The sequence below is a fragment of the Argiope bruennichi genome, chromosome 5 (assembly GCF_947563725.1).
Source record: "Argiope bruennichi chromosome 5, qqArgBrue1.1, whole genome shotgun sequence".
NCBI classification, from domain to species: Eukaryota; Metazoa; Arthropoda; class Arachnida; order Araneae; family Araneidae; genus Argiope; species Argiope bruennichi.
The window spans coordinates 105,001,647-105,023,776 of NC_079155.1; the positions used below are offsets into that span (position 1 = coordinate 105,001,647).

General features: G+C 30.7%; 1 protein-coding gene across 3 annotated transcripts in view; it reads left to right on the forward strand.

Moving 5' to 3' along the window:
- Positions 1-22,130, forward strand: part of LOC129968627 (myb-like protein AA) — a 336,959-nt gene that overhangs the window by 252,159 nt on the left and 62,670 nt on the right. The window contains exon 1 of one of the 3 annotated variants that reach the window (XM_056082721.1): positions 11,609-11,713. The exons of the other annotated variants lie outside the window; for them this stretch is intronic. The gene's annotated coding sequence lies outside the window, so the exon portion shown is untranslated. Of the gene's footprint in view, positions 1-11,608; positions 11,714-22,130 lie in introns of those variants that run through there. 3 annotated transcript variants of the gene reach the window in all.

Here is a 22,130-nt window from a genome sequence, read left to right on the forward strand (position 1 = left end):
AGAGTCTGAAATAGTTATTTGCATTAAACGAAAAACAAACAAACTGATATTTAACACTTGTTTCTTTAACAAAACATTCCAGGTATCCTACATGTTTTGAATCTGTACGGGCATGCATTTCGAAAGTAAAATAGTGTCATTTTATATAAGATGTGCAAGATAACGAAAGCAATTGAGAGATTTAAAATTAATATAACGTTTCAGTATTTACGATTAAATAAAAAAAATATATTAATTAAAACTATTGTTACATTCTACACTGAAAAAAATTCATGGAAAATAATTAGAATTGTATGCACTTTCTTATTTACCATTTGTTTATTATTTCTTCTTTCAAAAATAAGTCCTATCTAATATAACTTTATTTAAACCGTAGTCAAACCATAAAATGTTGCGATTTCGCTGAAATATGCGATATTTGTTATTTTTATTTGAAATAGCAATTCTATTTTGTTGCTGAACTCGCTCTGAATAGTTGGAGGAACTTTTTCATTCCCAAAAGCTTCACTAAATTCATAATACCTGAGATCAGATCTCGGATTTAATTTAATCTGTCGCAATTCTGCATCCTCGCCCTCCTTACAAACAGCCAGTGTGGGCAGATCCTATCAATTTCTGTCACGACAGCTAACGAAAGAAACTCCCAACACCCTGACTCCATTGAAAAGTCAGCTAGTCCAGGCCTGTGCTGCACAAGGCACCCAATCTCTGCCTCTTTGGATTCCTGTCTCCAGCTCCACCAAGATACATCGCCGATAATGTCGTGGCGTTTAAGGACGTTATTGATGAAGACGAATTGCTGTTTTATCGCCCTAATAGATTGAAAAGATAGAAGTTCCGAATTATTAAATCACAATTTAGTGGAAAGGAAGAGTTTGTGCGATGCAATCAAAAGAGCTTTAATCATGCGAGGCGAGGTAATGTTGTCTTCATGGAAGAAATCGTGTCCGCGATGTACTTCACTTAGTTGTTTTCCCAACATCATTTTTATGAGGAATATACCCAAAGCTCTGTCTTTTGTTGTTGATGTAGTATATGAACCACTCTTGAATTAATCATGGGTATATTTAGATGGATTGTTGTAGTGTTTCTGTGCACGTGTTCCTTTTGTATGCTAATTCCTGATGAGTTGTCTGCCTGTGCTTTATCTTGATGGATGACTTTTTATTATGTTAAATATGGAATAAATACCAAGTGTGGTTCTAATGTCGTTAAGCTAGAATGGAATTCAGGATGTAAAATAAATCAGTTTTAATTTCTGTGATTCAATAGTGAAATGGTATAATTTTTTATTTTGTAAGAGTGGCTTCTATGAACTTAAATCCCACAAATCATCACCATTAATTAACTTGATATTGTCTTTGTTTTATTGCTTATTTTGAAGTGTGTTGACTTGCATTTATCTTTGCTTGCCATTGTAACAATCCTAAAAATTCCTGTAAAATTTTTTACTGGATTTATTTTCCTATTTATTATAATAAAAATTATTTATTTTCTTATCTAGCAATAAAAGATCAACTTGTAAATGAAAACATGACATTTATTTAAATTTCCATTTAATCAACACATAAAAAAGAGTCACGTGGCTTTTTGAGTTTGATAGTTTGTTATGAATATTTTAATGCAAATCAAAAACGTCGCTTACTAAACAGTCCTAAAAAAACTCGTACGTTATTTATCTCAAAATAAAGTTTGTTTCGTATCATCTGATTTTTAATGTCACTCATTTTATTTGAATCCCAGATTCTACGCTATAAAGTAGATATTCTTAACAAAAGCAAGAAGCTAACAACCAATTTTTAAATCGACATCTTTATATTTATGGAATATTACAACAACGTTGCCACTTTTATTTAACTAAAAAAATTGTAACAATGTTGCCATTTACTTAAAATTTTGAATTACAAACGTAAATATAACAATATTGAAGATCAAAAACATATTTTTATATTTTATCTTTTTGATGATACCAATGTTTTAACCAACAAATTAAATTTCAATTTTAATGATTTTTTTAAAAAAATAAGTTAATTATATTTATCAGCAATTTAGCTCACATGAAATAAAAATAAAACTTAACCTGCACGAAACGTTACGCGTGCATGGGACAAAATTAGCTTTTATCAACGAGTTGCCATCACATTGGCAAAAGCTCAAATTAAAAAGTAAATTAAATATTATTGCAAATGAAATATATATAAAATATCATTTTCCTAAAAAGTAAAATGCGAAATATAAGAAATATAAATTGATTAATTTCATGACTTTTGCTGGTCTTTTAAAATTATGTTTAACTATTTACTATTCCTTATTCAACTATTTCCTTATTTTTTTAATTTTTTTTGCCCTCAGTATAGCATATATTATGTAAAAGGATATTTTGACTGCATATTTCACGAATGCATACATTTTAACGCATTTTGTGATAGCTTGTATCGCTCGCAACCTACAGACTTAAAAACTTCTTTCTTAACAACGAACGATTCCTTAAATAATTAAACAAACAAGAAGCTTTAGTGTTTAAAATATGCATATGAATAACTTCCGGCAGATGTGGCATGCTATAGAAGACTAATATTTAACTAAAACAGCATATCCACTTCTAATTTTTGTTATATATTACCTTCTGACAAGCGTATCCAGTAATAACCTCGCCTCTAGAGATGTACTTTTCTCTGACATGCGTGACACCAAATCCTGCACCACTTTCTTTTAGTGCAGACAAAAATTGAAAGCCGAGGTCGCAGTGGCTTGTGTGTACATAAATAAACAATTTCACAGTTCATTTCTTCGGGCCGCCTCCGCCTGATGAGGTTTGCTCGCTTTATCCCAGCATCATTATAGCTAGAGTTAACTCTGAACCTTGCCCCGACATTTCGCACGCTCTTTTCTTTCTCTATTAACTTCTCCTCTTCTTTTACGTTCCGTATCTTGTCCCTTCTCCTCTTCTTTTTCTTTTTTGTCCTCCTATTTGCAGTTTCTTTGTTTAGTGGATCGCTTATTCTGATCTGGACTGGAGTACGGCTGTTAGGAATGATGGGTTTGTTTCTTTGAGAATAGGTTTGGGAGGCACTCGTGAACTGAGTAGTTCCCACGGATCTTGGATAGTAAAGGGAGGCTGTGGAGTCTTGGGACACAGTAATCCCTAAAAAGAGAAAATCTAGCGCGCGCTTTCCCAATGCGATAGGGAATTCAGCCAGTCTAAGTAAAGACTTGGCTGATTGGATATGGAATTGGTCAATGAGTCGGTCATAATAATTTAAAACGGCTCTGAAATTATTACCTGTAAATGTTAAACTCGTGTCGTACAGTATTCGTAAAAAGTGTGCGATGTAATAAATAGTTAAAAGGCAAAAGGAACTGATTATTTGGATCATGCAACAACAGAAATGTATATTGACACTGAAGCAGTTGCATAGAAATTTGAAATAATCTATGAGAAATTGTTGGAAAACTTTAGTTTGTTATTAAATAAACTTTTTCTTTCAAAATATTCGGAACGTAATAGATATTAAATGATATGAAATTTGAAATACGAAATGATACGATATTTATATTTATCAATTTTAACCCTTAAATTTATAATCGACATTATTTTTTCTTGCCTGCATGTGAATAATAAAACATAGTAATGCAATCAGTTACTAAATTTGTGTAGATTTCGGATTTACTTTTGTAAAATGAACTTAAGAGTATATAATTTTCTTTGCAAATTCGAACCAGCTGTAATGTATTGTGCATCAAGAATATATATAATACAATAAATAATTTTATAAACTTGAAGTAGTATAATGTTTTATAAAAAGTAAAATATCAAAATGTGTATTTTGGAGTTAGTGTACGATCGGAAGAATTTTTCTGATTATGCATCTTAAATGTTACAATAACAACAAAATAAAGTCTATCTATTATTTTAAATTGAATACAACAGAACAAAATTGTCTGTTAATTATTTTAAATTGAATACAACAAAACAAAATTGTCTGTTAATTATTTTAAATTGAATACAACAAAACAAAATTGTCTGTTAATTATTTTAAATTGAATACAACAAAACAAAATTGTCTGTTAATTATTTTAAATTGAATACAACAAAACAAAATTGTCTGTTAATTATTTTAAATTGAATACAACAAAACAAAATTGTCTGTTAATTATTTTAAATTGAATACAACAAAACAAAATTGTCTGTTAATTATTTTAAATTGAATACAACAAAACAAAATTGTCTGTTAATTATTTTAAATTGAATACAACAAAACAAAATTGTCTGTTAATTATTTTAAATTGAATACAACAAAACAAAATTGTCTGTTAATTATTTTAAATTGAATACAACAAAACAAAATTGTCTGTTAATTATTTTAAATTGAATACAACAAAACAAAATAGTCTATTGATTATTTTAAATTGAATGCGACAAATTATAATTTAACGAGTTATTCATAATAGCAATATCTTGATGACTAACAAATCGAATGATAATACAAAGTAAAATAACTGTTTCTGTCATGGCGTCCAGTTTATGTTATCAACAGAGTTACGAAGTTTATCATATGGACTAGATCATTGAATGCCAGAGTTGCAATTTAAATACTGTTTCAAGTTTTGTTTTTAAAACAACATTTTGTTTATTACAGTTTATATATTCTGGTCATTTTATGCTATTCAATAAAGTATATTTTTATGATCTAGTGGCGGATTTTCTGCATGAAATTAAAAGCTGCGGTGGCCTAGTGGTAAGGTCGCAGCTTGTGAGCCGTAGGGTTTCAAGTTGGAGACCCACCGTCGTGTAAGGGGTCTGTTCTACGTTAAATCAGTCACGCCAAACGTCCTCCCGCTGGTGTGGTGTGATGTGGGGGGGGGGGGATGCCAGATCAGGTGTCGTCCTCGTCATCTGACCTTGGTTCAAAATTACGAGGTCTGTCCCAAAAATAGCCCTAGTGTTGCTTTACAACGGGACGTTAATATAACTAAACTAAACTGCATGAAATTAAGATAATGCCTGTTTAGCAGTGTAGATTTGGCATTTGTTATTGTGATCAAACTTCCTTATATTGATATAATTAGAAGATTTAGTTACAGGAGTTGACTCGTATGTCAGTCTCTTCATCTACCCGCAGTCCAAATATATAATCCTCAACATAATTCCCCAAAAAATAGTCCAATATATAATCCTCAACAATTATAAAATGATGCACTTAACTAAATGAATAACTTAGGGGACAGAGAGGAAATCTTTTTAAAATTTATAATTGCTATTTCATCACTAAATCATATTTTTATGTTAAATACTGAAATCTTAACTTGTAAAAGATTAAATTTTGATTTATTCTTTTTATTTTGTAAATCTCTTTCCTAAAATATCTTTATTTTTTTAAAAACCATTTTACTAGACTATTGAAAGAAAAAATTTAAAAAAATGATGGATTTGACATTTGAATTCAAAAGAATTTATTGTAGTAATGCATTTTTAAATTTTTTATTTATTTATTTTTTAAAGGTTAGATTATTTGTAAAGAAATTATTATTTTAATTACTGTAGAGCCTTTAATACTGAAAATCAGCCATCAATATCTGTCATTTTCATGAACGAATTGATATTTAAAGTTTGATTTAAGCTGCCACAACCTTGAGAAACGGATCCTCTCCGAGAATCATTGGTTTTCTTGCTTTTGAAAATGATGTAACAACTTCCATTCTGCATTTTTCTTATTACCCATACAAAGCTATTCGGAACGAGCAGCAAGAAAAACGACCATTTCTCTTCTTGCAAAAGTAGATCACAGAAAAAGATGGAAAACTAGGGTCGCCTTGAGCTAAAGATTGTTTTTCCTTCTTCACCTTTTTTCCATTTCTGTTTCCTACACCCCCTATTTTTTTCCCTTCGTTTCTCTCAGCCTGCCGATTACCTTTCAGTCCATACCATCTCATGTGTCATTAGTTCGCAAATAACAGCCTCCATGAAAACCATGTTTCCAGTTCTTTTTCTGATTTTTTTTTCGGAGGGTCTGTCCCCCCCCCCCCTTTTTTTTTGTTGCTGTTTTTGTCTTTCTTTTCTGGTAGCGACGTCTAAAGGAGGCAGGTGAGAAGCCATCGGGTCATCTGATTTTTGTCCTTTTTCCCATAAGAAGGATTGTCTCTTTATGACCTTCCCTTGACTCTGATTTTCATCTAGGTTGACAGTGTTTTTCGACGGGCTTTTCTGGCTTTTAGCGTTATCGTTTTCCACTCATTGACCCGGCGGAATGCGAGAGAAAAGACTACTGCTGTTTTGGTTAAGTATTATTTGATGCGGTATAGTTTTCTTTTATAATGTATTTAGTAAATGATTGTAAAGTATTTTGAAACCCTTTCATATGAAAGGTCGTCATTAGATAACACCAGATTAAATATCATTTGATACACTTCATAGAAGGATAGATATTTTAATCATCTAAATGATTATAAGTTGGTTAGATATTTCATTAATTAAAATTTTATCATTAATTTAATTATTAGATGGTTCCTCCTTTCTCTTATTCCTTCCTGTATGCCCACTAAATTTGTTGAAAGATTAATCATTAACAAAAATGAATGTGTAAAGCAAATTTAATCGATAGAAATTATTTTGTGAATCTAGGTAAAGTATGTAACTAAATGTTAATTAAGTAATCATATGTTTAAGCAAATAATTAAAATCGAAGACCTGTTTATGGATTGAATCACTTAACTTCTATCAACTCTAATAGCACAAAATGTTTAATAATAATATAATGATATCTCCACAGTATTATACGGTATTAAAAGTATTAAACTAAATCGTGGAGATATCGTACAGCATCTTCTGTACAAAGGAAATGGTTGAAAAACTATCAAAATATTGTTTACCATTAATTAATATCAATAAAGTATTGTTGTAAATGAGAATTTTAAAGTAAACTTGTTGTAAATGAGAATTTTAAAGTAAACTTGTTGCAAATGAGAATTTTAAAGTAAATTTGTTGTAAATGAGAATTTTAAAGTAATGGAACAGTTCACATTTTTCTTACGTTTGCATTTTTTTTTAGTGGTGTTAAAATTTGAGCAAATATATTTAATAGAGATAATTTGTGACATCAAAACGTTAATGTGATGTCAAACGTTAACGTTGTGACGTTAAATCTTAGCATCACCTAACTGTAATTCTGCACTGTCTTGAACTTTTTCATTTGTAAAGTGCAAATGACATTGGATCAGTAATGTTTTAAAATGATATTGGCATAGCGTATTTCATGTGTATCATGTGATCTGATTTTATTCTCTGGCTTTTTCTCTTTTTATTACAAAATAGAAAACCTAACATAGTATTGAGTTCTATAGATAGTTAATTTTGCTCTATTATTACCTTATTGCTTTACTTGGCTTCAATACCGTTGCTTATTCAAGTTTTTATCTATTTGAGAACTTTCTGTATGGGATAATGTAGACGTCTCTTCCTTGCGCAACCTTTATATTGAAAGGTATTTTAAAAGCAAAGCTGTTAAGATAATGCGTTGTAGACAAAATCCAGGCTGGTGATAAGCTACAACACTTCAGTCAATAATTTGTCATCGTATGCGGTCACAAAATATCTTTCTTAGTGCACGGCTCTTTGGAAAACGCTGCATTTCGGATAAGAAAACAAGTTCGTTAGGTATTTCAATGCCTGAACTGTTCACCATTGACGTTGTTGTTCAATAGGTGGGGATGATAAGCGATTTCCTTATTGCTTTTCTTATCTGCATTCTATTTGGATGTACTCTAATAGAAAATTCTTCACTAAGTCGTTTCCTGTCTTGCCCCGCAACATTCCGCAACTTCAGTTTTTTTATTATTATTGGGTTCCACTGGGTGATTAATGTTTTTAAACGAAAGGGATTGTGGTAAATGTTCCGCAAGTCTTGTTTGTTTAATCATATCATTACATTCGCAAGAAAGATGACTCTCTTTGTTGATTTATTTTCGATTCGCCTTCATTTCTAACATTAGGAAGGATGAATTATTTGATATTAATGGTTGAAGTGGAAGAGAAATTCTTCAAAAAAAAGCTCTGCGATTTGAAAAGAGAGAGAGAGTTTACAAAACTTTCGCTGTAAGATTTCTTATATTGCAACTTCCTTCACACAGAATCCCGGAAGATAGATCACAGGTCGTCAATAATTTTATAATGCGCACTTTCATTAAAATCAGCAAAATTTATAAACATTTAGTGAAAACATTTTTTAGGAGTTTTGTTAAAATTTAACAAACAAGTGAAGGAAATAAAATTTTTCATTAAGCGTCCACAAAGTCCAAACTATTAAATACAATATACAAATAAGATTATCTAAAAAAATGGTAATTAAAATATAATTAGAGATGACTATATACGATAAATAAAATACAATAAGGGGTAATTAAATACGATAAATAAAATACAATAAGGAGCCGCTAAATACGATAAATAAAATACAATAAGGAGCCACTAAATACGATAAATAAAATACAATAAGGAGCCACTAAATACGATAAATAAAATACAATAAGGAGCAACTAAATACGATAAATAAAATACAATAAGGAGCCGCTAAATACGATAAATAAAATACAATAAAGAGCAACTAAATACGATAAATAGAAAACAGTAAGGGTTACTACGTACGATAAATAAAATACAATAAGGAGTAACTAAATACAAAAAATCAAATGCTAAATGAAATAAAGATAAATAAAATCAATTCATAAATACATTAAATAAAATACTAAATATAGTTAGGGGTAATTAAAATACAAAATGAAGCAAAATGCAATTAAAGGGTCACAAAATACTTGGAATCAGGGAATTATTGATACCCTGGTTTTTGTAACAGTAAAAATAAATTATGAGAATCAATTGAAAACCAAAGGTTTCATAAAAAAAATCGATTATCTTTAAATGATTAAGTATTGTATAAATTAGTTCCAAATTCGATAAAAAAAGAACTGAACTTTCGATTTCAAATTATTTATTATTTAAACTCCAGACAGTTAATTTTGATGTCTTAATTTTATTTAAGCAAAAAACACTGAAGAATTACACATTGTGATAACATATGACATCAATATCAAAAAATTAATGCTCTATGCATTACACTTTAAATAACAATGTTAACATGTTACGAAATGAGTGAAAAGGGCCCCGAAATTAAATTAACGAAATCAGTCAAATACTTTCGGTGACATCACTCTTTTAAACTTCCCAATTGCATCACCATGTTTCAAAACGGGGCATCCACGTCTATCTCATTGAAATTCCCACGGTAACAACCCGCACAGGCAATGCCCGGATTCTTTTCGTAATCTTAATTAAGAACTACGATTTTAATACCGGGGCGAGGCTCCGACAAGCGATAATATCGAAAAGGATATCCCCTGGAACAAGTTGACAGGTCAACCATTCCGACAATTAATATTGCGGACGCAACACAATTAAAATTCTCGCCTTCCACAATCAGTGAGTTTCCAAATAATTAAATGTCAATTGTGTCGCAAAACTGTTAATTGAATTCTGCTCGGCCAGATGGCTCGCCTGCTTTATTTCTGCCTCTGGAGGAAGAACGAAAAATCAGTGTATCGATTTTAATCTGTATCGCTTAGATGGGTTGAGATTTCATTCTTTTTTGGTGGTTATGAATGATATTTTGACTCTGAACACCTTCGAAGCATTCTAGGTAAGAAAAGCGATGACCATGACTGTAGAACCATTTTTATAATAATTAATAGACTTTAAAAAATTATATACATTTGTTTCAATGCTTGTCAAGGCAAAATGAATATATCGATTTTAATCTGTATCATTTAGATGGCCTGTGAAGCTGAGATTTCATTCTTTCTTGTTGGTTATGAATGATATTTTGACTCTGAATGCCTTCGAAGCATTCTAAGAGTGTGTATTTCTGTAAGAATAGCAATGACCGTAATTGTAGAAAGGAATTGTGTACATTTGTTCCAAAGCTTGTATGCATGAATTTTGTTCAGTTATCATAAATAGTTGCTTCCTTCAGGATCTGAAGCGGTACTTCATATATATGAATACGAATTGAAATAATAATAATAATTAATAAATAAAGCAGAATTCAAATAGCATTCGTTTTTTGCTTATTTTACTTCATAAAACAATTTGTTTATTGATTTACGAATTTTTAGCTATTCAGACTCTTATTGACTCTTAAATAGGTCATAGATTATTGTTATTGAATGGGACATTAATGCTTTAAAATTATTAACATTATCATATTGAATAATTTTCTCAGAAATTTGCCACTATTCCTGTTTCACCATTTTTTACTTTTGTAATATTTTAATTTTTTTACTTTAAAATTGTTTAACTTTTGTTAGCCTTTATTATTTTATTAACCTTTATAGTATTATTTATTTAATCTTTATTTTTATTTATTTATTATTATTAACCGTTTAATCGACTTATCAGAGCGTTATACAGGCATCAATTTATCGCTTCTCAAACTTTCCAGTTGAAATTAAATCATTCCAAGGTACTATAATTCGATATAAAAATTACTCATATTTCACAAACATATTCTAAACAGAATTAATAAAACAGATTGTTCCTCGGACGGGGGATTATGTCTAGTTAGATAATAATAAAACAATTAAAAGGTATTTAAAATGTAAATATTAATATAAGAAAACTATTCTTGATTTGGAATCAACCTACAAAATTATATTTTTAGGATGAAAAATGAGACTTGAAAAAAACTATTATTTCTAGATTTTGACATTTCACTTCATGGTATTATTTATCCTACAATTATGTTTTACCAAATATTCTTAAACTGAAATATGGGAAAAGATATGTATGTATTTACTCTTCGCCAAATTATATGGGAATACATAATACATATACAATGCTTCATGCATAATACAAACGTTCGAAAAAAATGTTGAATGAAAAATTAAATTTTAAACATAAATATTTAAAAAGAAAATTACTTTGTTTCAGAGAGTCTTCAAAAATGGAAAACACATATTGCTTCATTTTAAGTGAATGGTGTCTCATGGCAATTTATAAACAAACTTCTTGAATTACATTTAACTTCTTGCGTACAGCCGACCATCCCGCCACCACTGAACCTAGCAGTATATATCGACAGGATTTGTTGTGGCTGACTGCTGAATTACATTTGACTATAATTATTTATACGGTTGTTTTCGGTAACCGTGCTTTTCCACTTTAAATAAAAGTATAATTTAAAATTTATCTTACCTCAAGATTATCCAAGATTGTTTTTACTTTTATAAAACATATTTGGATTTTAATTTTCAATGCTGGATATTTCGGATATTTATATTTTGTTTAGAGCTAGTAATAAAGTTTTTTTTACTGGCGAACGAAACACGGATGCGTTTTTACATGTAATTTCATTCTTATTATTTTTAATATAAGATAGAACTCACCGTTACGGATATCATCCATTTCATAAAATTAAAATGGAACTACCCCCCCCCCCCCCCCATTCTCCGAAACTTAAGTGCATACGAGATCCCGCGGAATTCCCGCACAGCAACCTTGAGAAAAGCTGTTGCCATTAAGGAGGAAATGATCGTGAAAAATACATTTATCTCAATTGGACTGGAAGTTCGTGAGGCTCGTTCCAAGTGTAATTATTGTATTCTCGCGCTTCTTCTTGGGCGAAAACTGAAATGACCCGAAAAGTGGCGAATCTTGTTTCTGAACGTAGGTTTTAAAACATTTCTTTCTCGTTTTCCCCCTTTTTTTTCTGTTATGGGGTTTGAGTCGTTATCTATATATTCTTTTAAAGGCTGTTATGCTTTTAGCTAGTAATTGTGAACTAGGTGTACTTACTTCTCAACGAGTTGGATGAAATTGACTTCTGTAAAGAAGTGTATATCCAAAAAGCAACAAAGTGAGCAGTGGGAAAGATATAGTAATTGGCAATAAGTTGTAATTATTTGTTGTGTTATGTTGTTATTTATATGCATCGTAATTATGTTTACCCTTAGCGATATCAAGTTTTTATCCAATTTGCCATGAAATTCCCTTACTAAGTTGTTTGGATCGAATTATCTGCCCACCCAATTTGTTTCTAGTTACAATCTTGTATTGTGGCAAAATGACTCTCTGTATGTGTGTATATATACGCACTTTTGCAACAAAATTTTGAGCAATTATTTCATCCCCGAAATATTTTGCAACTTTTCCCATTAATTTTTTTCTGTTGAAAATATATGTTTTTGTTTGAAATTAGAGTTTCGTGTGAAAAATTCCCTCCCGATACAGATTTCTTGTAATTTGTCGAATTCTTCATTCAAAATTACCCACAGGTCTTTTGCGATTTTGAAAAGGAGTTTTATTTTAGCAAATCAATGCTGCATACGCAATTTTTTGTTGCATAATTGAATTAAGAATCAAGGACTGTAAAAAATTTTGCTACTGGAGAAATTTTATGTAATTTACAATATTTCTAGCACAATACTGACTCAACAAGCTATGCTCGTTGTAGTTATTGTGGCATTGTGTTTGTTAACATGTTGCCGCACACTTTTAGTTTGATGATCGTTCTCAAAAACATTTTTTTTTTCAATTGTTTATACAACCATATGAAATTGAGCGTCAATCTTATGTTTGGAAGGGGAAATTATTACCTCCGTGATAATTGGAAATGAAAATTATCGCACATATTTTTTCAGAGTTTTTCCATGAAACTCTCGACGGCTGTAAAGGTCATTTGCCTACATATCGCCAAAAATCTGACGGTTCTAGTCATCATTTGCGGCCATGTGTTAATCCGTGGACTTATAGAAGTATACCAATTCAGTTTGTATTCACTGTTATGGAATCCTTCCTCAAAAAAATGTAAACATTGGCAATGATTTTTTTGTTGTTGATTTATTAAATCCCCCCCAAAAAATGTAAACACTGGCAATGATTTTTTTTTGTTGTTGATTTATTAAATCCTCCAAAAAATGTATACATTGGCAGTAATCTATTAAGATAAAGATTAGAATCCATAAAAATTCCCATTTGGATAATACATCGAATTTCCCTTAATTCCATATTTCCCTTCAACATACTGATTTATTTCATTAACGTTCATGATATAGTAATTCAATTCCAGTCATCAAGCGAAAATGGCAAGCTAGTACTCATTTAATCCTTGCCAGGCTTTTTATTGTTCCTCAAATCCCAACATGTTGATCGTTGTATCGTTTCCAATAAATCTTAGTTTATTTATCAAATGCCACAATTTTAAACATTGACAATGATTTTTTATTAATGATCTATTAAGATTAGGCTTTTAATCCATAAAGATACCCATTTTAATAATCCAACAAATTTCCTTTGGTTCTACATTTCCCTACACCAAACTGATTTATTTTACTAATGTGCCTGATATAATAATTCAACTCCAAGCGGAAATGGTAAACTAGTACACATTTAATCCTACCAGGCTTTTTATTATTCCTCAAATCCATGTACATGTTGGAAAGTCCCGCCATTGCTGACAGGCGCACAAAAAAATTGCTGAAGCAAGCGAACTATAATCATTTTCTGTGCTGGAGACTCGCCCTTTAAATCATTGATTTATCCGACCAAATCCCACAAAGGCAATGTGTGATTTATGGCGGTTATTTATCCTGCGCATTGTTTTCCTGCTGCTGTGCACTGCTTAACGCTCAAGCAGTCCCATTCTTGTAAATATGTCTCCCAGGATGTATTGGCCAGACTTCGTCTTTTGTACGCTTCGGGGTTTTGAAATATTGGCTTCTTGTGTACGCGGATGTCTTTCGCTCTCTCATCTCTGGGTATTTAGATAGAAAGGATAAACAAAAAATGACATACGATAAAGCTGTCTTCTTTTTAAGCTTTTGTTGTTATTCGCGATGAAGAAGTGGCTATTCATTTTAAAAAGTTATTTTTATTTTATTTTATTTTTAAAAAATGAATGGGTTGAGAGGAAAATAAGATTTTTGAAATTGGGTTGGCGGACATGTTTCGTACTGAAAGGTATCTGTTGAGTTTTGGCACACATTTCTCCAGTTATTTATTGTCTAGGTTTATTTTTTTATCGTGACTGAGTTGTATATCATCTTTTGATATAGTATTGAATTGTGCTGGAATATTTAATAAACGAGCTGTCTCGGGATCGTTTCAATTTATATTCTTGGAAAGGGGAACTGAAGAAAAAGATACATAAAATTTTGCTTGCATTCTGTGGAAATTATTTTTTTAACCTTTTATTTACCGATGATACTTAAAAATACCGTTTAAATCTAGCTGATATTTAATTCAATTTGGCACATAAGGGAATAAGCATTAATTCCAAGGAATTTGTTCCGTTTCTGACTGTTTTTTTTTTTTTTTTGGATGATAGAAAATAGCTAAGCATTGGAACAACAAGGAAACATTTTATACACGAATTTTTGTCTGAGGGCGCGAAAAATGTCTTAAGTACATATGTATACCATGTACGGAATAATGCAATGCAATATGATGAATAATATAAATTTTATGTGCACACGCATCTTATAATTCCAATTATAAGATGCATGTGTATATAAAATATCATTTTATTAATTGTTTTTAAAATGCCTTATTCGAGTCTTCATTCAGATTGATTCTGGTGTAATATCGTTAAAGTATGGAATCCGTTATTTCACAGACTGTGGTTAGTTATTATCGATAACAAGATATTCTATGAAATAACAGATAAATCATTATCTGTTTTTTAAATCGTTATCTGTTTATCATTATCTGCAAAAAAAAAAAAAAAAAAAAAATGCATTGATGCCTTACAAGAAATATTTTGAATGTGTTATTATATATATTTTCAAAGTATGGAATCCGTTATGGAATTCATAGAATTTGGTATTAATCCTTTCATGAATGAACTAGACGACGAACGAAATAACTGATAAATCATGATCAGTTGTTTCATGAAATAATCAGGTATTCTACGAAGTAACTGATAAATCATGATCAATTGCTTCATGAAATAATCGGATATTCTATGAAATAATTGATAAATCATGATTAGTTGCTTCATGAAATAATCGGATATTCTATGAAATAATTGATAAATCATGATCAGTTGCTTCATGAATTAACCAGATATTCTACGAAATAACTAAAATATCATGATCAGTTATTTTATGAAATAAAAAAGAAATTCTATAAATTATGCTTATTTAGGGAACATATAAGAAATGTGTAAAGCTGCTTTCAAGACTTTCTGCTGTTGGAAGGCTACACTAAACAAACCGTTTTGTTTTGAAGTCATAATACGTAATTTTGCAAGAAAGTTGTGACTGAATTTCCTCTCTTTTAAATCATTGCAGCAACCCCTGGCTTAACCAACCAGCATTGATCATTCCTGTCATTTTTAAAAAAACCCTTCTCTGCCTACCCCGGGTAGCTACCGCTTTCAGTCTAATGACCATTAAACTCTCTCTTCAAATGGCTTCTGATAGTCCGCGTGCTGCTTTCTTTGTTTCATTATTCACTTCCGCGAGTTTTTTTTTTTTTTTTTTCTTTCTTACTCTCCTTTTCTTTATTGTTACTTCAGCGAGTGCAAAGAAAAAAGGACTCGAAAATTATAAATTATTGATAACGGCTCTCAGCCGCGTAGATATAAAACGCGTTTTTGAAAAATGATGAATATAATTAACGTCAAGAGCAACGTTTGGCTGAACGTTTTCACATTTTTTTATTACTATTTTGTTTTTGTTTTTGTTTTTATGTTGTGTTTTCGTCGTAACTTTTCTCTCTGCGAGAAACTTAGTTTTAAAACATGCTTTTGGTTTTGAATTGCTGGCAGGTGCGAATTGTGAATGAAAAGGTTGTGTCAAAAGTTGCTGATTCAGATAATTTTCTTTTTTCTTTCTTTCTAAACCAAAACTGCTGCTTTAGTAAAATAGTTGAAAATTAATCTAATGATTTTGACCTGTTTCATATTACATACAGGACTTTCGTATTATTGTCTGACCATCTTTTTTTTGACATTTTTCAGTTGGCAAATTATTTAGAACATTTAATATATCCATCAGGTTGTCTTTTTCCTACAATTTGATGATCTAACGTTTGTCAGTTTTTGAGATTGTAAAGAAAAACAGTAAAAGCTTCAAAGGTAATTTTAATGCTAAAATGTATGATCGTTTTAAAGGATTCATTCATATCAATTTAGTGTTGTGGTGAATAGCATATAAGCCAGTTAACAACTATGCTACACGAACATATGCTTTTGTATCGTGGTCATGTTACTGGACTGCGAACCACAAGGTCCCAGATTCTATCTCCGCACATCTTAACCCGCTAAATTGGTATGCTATTCACCACAGTGTTGTTGCCAAATTACAATTTCAATTTCTACGTACATAAACTACTACTAATTCTTCATTAGTTATGTATGTGTTATTCTATCTTAAAGGGATTAAACTTCAGATTCAAATATTTTTAAGATAGGCTTTCGACTAAGTAGTTGCAAAATACGGCTTCTCTTATTGGGAAGTTCCTTATTGAAAGTTTTTTTTAATTAATCAAAGACAATTTTTATTCTTATTCGTAATTTGTTAGCCTTTTGAAAAAAAAATATCCTTCGATTTCTGTATAATCTGATTATTTCATTTTGATAATATGATTGAACTCGTTTTCTGTATCACGATTCACACCAATGATTAGAATTATCTGTCTGATCAGATAGACAATTGACTATTTTTTCGTTGTTATAAAGCTGAGAATCTTAAATGTGAATCATGGATTATTCACTTGATAGAAGCATGTTAAGGAGCCATGCTGAGCTTTAAATTTAATGACTTCATGAATGGAGTGACATGGCTCCGAAACTTGATACCGCGAAAGTGCGGCATCTAGTACTGTTCGTTTCAGTATTCTGAGACGACCACTTTTCGACGATTCTGTGTCATTAAGGGGAGAGACGCGGAAGGATAAGCGCATTTCTGGAATTCTTCACCGTTCTTTGACTTTGATTTCCGCCCTATTAAATGCTTTTTTGTTCATTTTTTTTTTCTCGTTTATGTGAATATCGTGTCGTTTTTGACCATATTCCGAGTAGTCCGAGTTTATTTTATTATTAAATGTTTACATTTAATACCCTCCTTTCATCTTTCCTCTCACTCCTATTTTGACGAATTAAACCCATCCTAACGCATGCGCAAAAGCGCGGAGGGTTTTTGAATCCGTTGTCAAACAATATGTAGTATACTCTGTTTCACCCTAACTTGGCAGTAGTGTATATTCTAGGCATGCCAAATCGCAGTCGTTGTCAGGGGAACTGGGTTACTTTAAAGTATAAAGTTACTAGAAATGCAGATCGCTGGCGAAACTTTATCTCGCAAATTTTTCGCCAAATAGTAAATATTTATTTACTTTATTATATTATCACTTTATAGGAGAATTAATTGTTTCCTCATTTTTATTATTTTTTCAATATTATTGATACATTATTTTAATAAATCATTAATGTTGTTTCATTTCCTTTCATCGTTTCTCAAAAGAAAACTCTAAATCTTTCAATATTCGGTAAAGCGTAGTTCGGCTAATGTTTTTCGAAAAGATATCTGTATAATCGTTCACATCTTTTAAAACTTTATCAAATGTTGGGATCTGATTTCTACGAAAATATGCATGAATTTTTCGTCAAATACAGGATAATATAAAATCATCATATTTTACAAGACCTGAATGTTTAACTACTGAGCCAGGTCGCTTCTTTCCAGGGGTACTTAAAGGACTGGATGCCTTTACTTGCGTGTAAACCTGTAAGGTGCGAAACTTTATCGACGATTTGATTGATAGAATCTTGAGGGTTTTCTCGGAGTCGAGAATAAACATTTAATATGTTTCTGCATGCTGCACTTTTTGTTGGTTTTACTCGTCTTGAAGGTGTGCACAGCGTAGTCGGTGATAACACTTTCTCTTTTTCAGACATTTAGAAGTGAATAAAAATTACGATTCGAATAAATATTCAACAATCAAAACTAATAACTGCTAATGTGATTAATAGTATCAAAAATATCAGCTGATAAAAAAGCGAGAATAAAAAAGTACGAAAGATTATAACGGTTGCGAACTGAATGAAGCTGAGTTGGCGGAGACGTAAAAGAAAAGCGCGCCAAATATTTGACCTTGAAGACCGGTTCTAGTCAAAGTGGAATTCATTATGTCAATCTTTTAGTTTTATTCGTTCGCTTTATTTACAAAATACATAACAGATAAGCACTTCTAACTTGAGAATAATTTTAAATACATATTGATAAAAAAAGAATTTCTCTAATTTATGATATTATTTGATAAATTTCTGCGCATTTTAACTATTTTAAAGTCGGAATTGATGGGGAACTCTTTAACAACGAGGAGCATTACATTTTCTACCTTTTACTATACTGCCAAGTTAGGGTGAAACAGAGTATAACACTGCCGTTAAACATTACAGACGTTATTACAGCCGGGTTATTACAGACGTTTAGATAGAGATTTAATGTATGTGTATCATCGTCGTCATTTGACCATGGTTTATAATAAGTAGATCGTATCAGAATAACCCATGAGGATTTCATACGAGCTGCTAATATAACTAAACTTTACGTAAATATAATTTAATAATTGAGCTGTGAAATTCTCGAACTTGAGCTAAAAGAAGTCGTATTTTTAAATCAATTTTCTTTTGGTGGTTTTATATTTTTATTTGTATTAGTTACAAAAATAACATAACGGTAAGTAAGCAGCAAATATGTCTATCTAATGCACTAGAATAGTAAAATATTTCAAATCGGGCATGCTATATTCATAATTTAATTTCATTACCCATAGATTCGTTAAAAGATTGCATCACTCTTGCTCACATTTCCACCAACCCCCTCTCCCCCTACAGAACTTGGACCGGACCGTTCAATTTACGACGAACAGAATATCTGAAATATTTCCCCAACTAAAATCAGTAACCATTCAGCTGCCCTGACGACGTCATAATAATTAAGCTGTTTCCCGCTGTTCCTAATTAATAGCAATATTGAAAAGGACCGAGTGTGGTAATCGCTGTCCGATAATGTATCACGAATGATAATTCTTTTCCAATGGAGACCATGGAAAATTGGGGCAGGGCTAACTGCCTTTATCTGATGCCGCGATTTTATCTTTTATCGTGGTTTTGGGCAATTTACGGATTGTAGTTACCGACTGGAAATGCAGGGTAGCAATTGCATTCCTTGCGTTGTAAGAGTAAAAGTGGGGTCCTCGTCTTTCATATGAGTCCTCCTCGTTTGCATATCATTTGCATTCAAGACTCATTAGATTAATATTAAATATTTAATATTCTTATATGTTTACAATGTTTATAAAGGCGTTATTAGTACTTATTTATACTAATAGTTCCATTCCTTATTTTTGAGAGTCGGAATGGTAATCGAAAGTAATTTGAAATGTGTTACTAGTTTTATTTGTATATTAATATTAAATGAAAATAAAATATAAATATTTCTTATTTGTATTTAGAACTTTTCTCTCATAAGTTATCCGAAGTAACTAAAATATAATGGAATATAATTGTTAGCTATGTTTCCATACGAAATTGATGCCTTAATTCATGATTTTACGATTGAATGAATAAATTTTTTTAAATATAAAATTTTTGAATATTTCAGAAATATTGTTATCATTTGCATTCAAGACTCATTAGATGAATATTAAATTTTAATATTCTTATATGCTTAAAAATGTGTTATTTGTAGTACTTTTTTTCCGAACTTTATTCCTTGTTTTTGTCAGTTGGAATGCTAATCTAATGCCATCTGAAATTTTTTATTAGTTATATTTGCATATTAATATGAAATGAAATGAATGAAAAATGAAATATAAATAATATTTCTTATTTTACTTAGAATTTTTCTCTTTTATGTTATTTTAAGCATTATCTAAATATATTGGAATATAATTGTAAATAGAGTTTCCATCTGAAATTGATGCCTGAATTCATGATTTTTCGACTGAATTAATACATTATTACGAATATGAAATCCTTCAAATATTTGAGAAATAGTATTGTATGTTGTTGAAAACATATATGAAGGTTTAAAAAAAAACGGTCGGTAGAAATATGTAGTTGGTTTTAATGAAATGTATACATTGAAGAAGTAAAAACACTATTTATTGAAGATTCATAAAATTGCGATTATTTTATGATTCTTCAATAAATAGTGTTTTTATTCTGTTTATTGAAGTAAAAACAATACTTACTAAATCTTTTACTTACAGTTAAATTAGATGAGATAAACAAGAAAAAAGTAACTGAAGAAATATTAAATTATTTGCTCAAAGGCTTTAAGAGCTTCATTTAAACGAGCTGTCATACCGTGGTCCTTTGTTTCTCATTGAGTACAAATCTCGAAATGTCTTTATGGAACCAAGTATCAAACTATTCATCCCTTGACACTTTTCTGCGCATCGAAACGCACAGGCTTGCGCAATCGACAGTTTTACTGATTACTGATTTGTGCTCCCCTCTGAGTGAGGTATAACACATAAGAAAGTACAAATAAAAAATAAATAGACACTGCAAATCAATATATGCCTCAGAAAGAAAAAGCCGTCAATTGCAACTATTAATATCATAAAACAATCAATATTAATTACACATTGTGTTACATTTTCTTTTCAATCTGATATTGATTTCAAATTAAAAATCTTGTATTTGTGCTTTCTATTTAAATTGATGCCTTTCATTTTCATATAAAAACAAAAAAAAATATGTATATTAAATTGCTTATGCGTCGCCTAAGAACAAAATTTCTATTTATGTTAAATTGCTTAATGAACCATGCAGATTCTCTTTCAAATCTGCATTTTTTGCAATGTCCACCCCCCCCCCTTTCAATTTTTTATTTTGTACAGTCATTTTAGATGGGACCCAAAAAGTGCGAATAATTTTACGATTGAAATTTGAAATTGAAAAACCTTTTTTAAAATTCGATGAATATAACGGTAAACTATAAGAAGTCTTAAAAATTTCAGAATTCAGTTTCAAAATACTTCTTTTCTCGAAGAGTCGTCGAATATTTCGACAACTTTATTCCAGACAACCGATTTCACATGGCTGTCAGCCATTCTCAGTCGTCTTTCTATGGACAAGCTTGTCGCGTGCTTTGATTTTGGATCCTGGAAAAGATGTAACAGACCAAATCCTCTTTTCATTTCTGTGCTGGATGCAAAGAGTAGTCGAAAGTAAATGGCAAGGAAGAGGAGATCATTCAAGAAATCGAAAAAAGAGTGCATCCTAGAATTTTATGATAAAAAAATATCGAATTATGTTTGGCTGAATTCTTGCGACACGAATGCGACGCAGGATTTCATCGTAACTCTTTATGGCTGTATTTTTAAGAATGAGGAAGACAATCTGCTGCTTCCCTTGGGTTTTATCAAAAAAATTCCTCTCCGCTAGCTGGAAGGCAAAGGTAGATTCCTTTACAGCTGAGTTACTATCTATCAACATAAATTGTTGATGTTAGTAAAGGTCAATATTAGGGCATGAAAACCACTTTTCAGCCCCCTTACTTCTAAGATATTGCAGTTATCGAAAAACTTTAGATGCAAAAGTTGTTCGTCTTAATAAGCTTCTATTTTGGCTAATTGCATTTATTTTTCTATCTTCAATATTAAGAAATTATAGCGAAATGAAATTTCAATCTTTCACCATTTCCAACCTATTTGAGCTAGATGGGCCATTTATGAATTCGTCCGAGATTTTTACATTTCTAACCACATATTCCAAGCCAATTAAAATCCAAACAAAATTACTTTAGCTATCCTGTTCACAAGATAACATGGGCAAAGTGTTATATACTAAAGAAATTTTCCCGAAGTATTGTAATGAGAACCACTGCAGTAGGTAGTCTTCTTATAGGAATCTACCTAAATTTGAATATGTGGCTAAAATTCCCTTTACCATCTAAGTACCATCTAAGGTAAAGTACCATCAGATGCATTTGGGTTGTATGAAATTTTCAATTAGGTGTTAGGTAAAATTCTTGTATTTGTTTTTCAAACTTGCAGTTATTTTTTAAACATGGCCAATTTTCACTTATATTTTTTATTTCATTTCTATTAATATTATATACAAGGG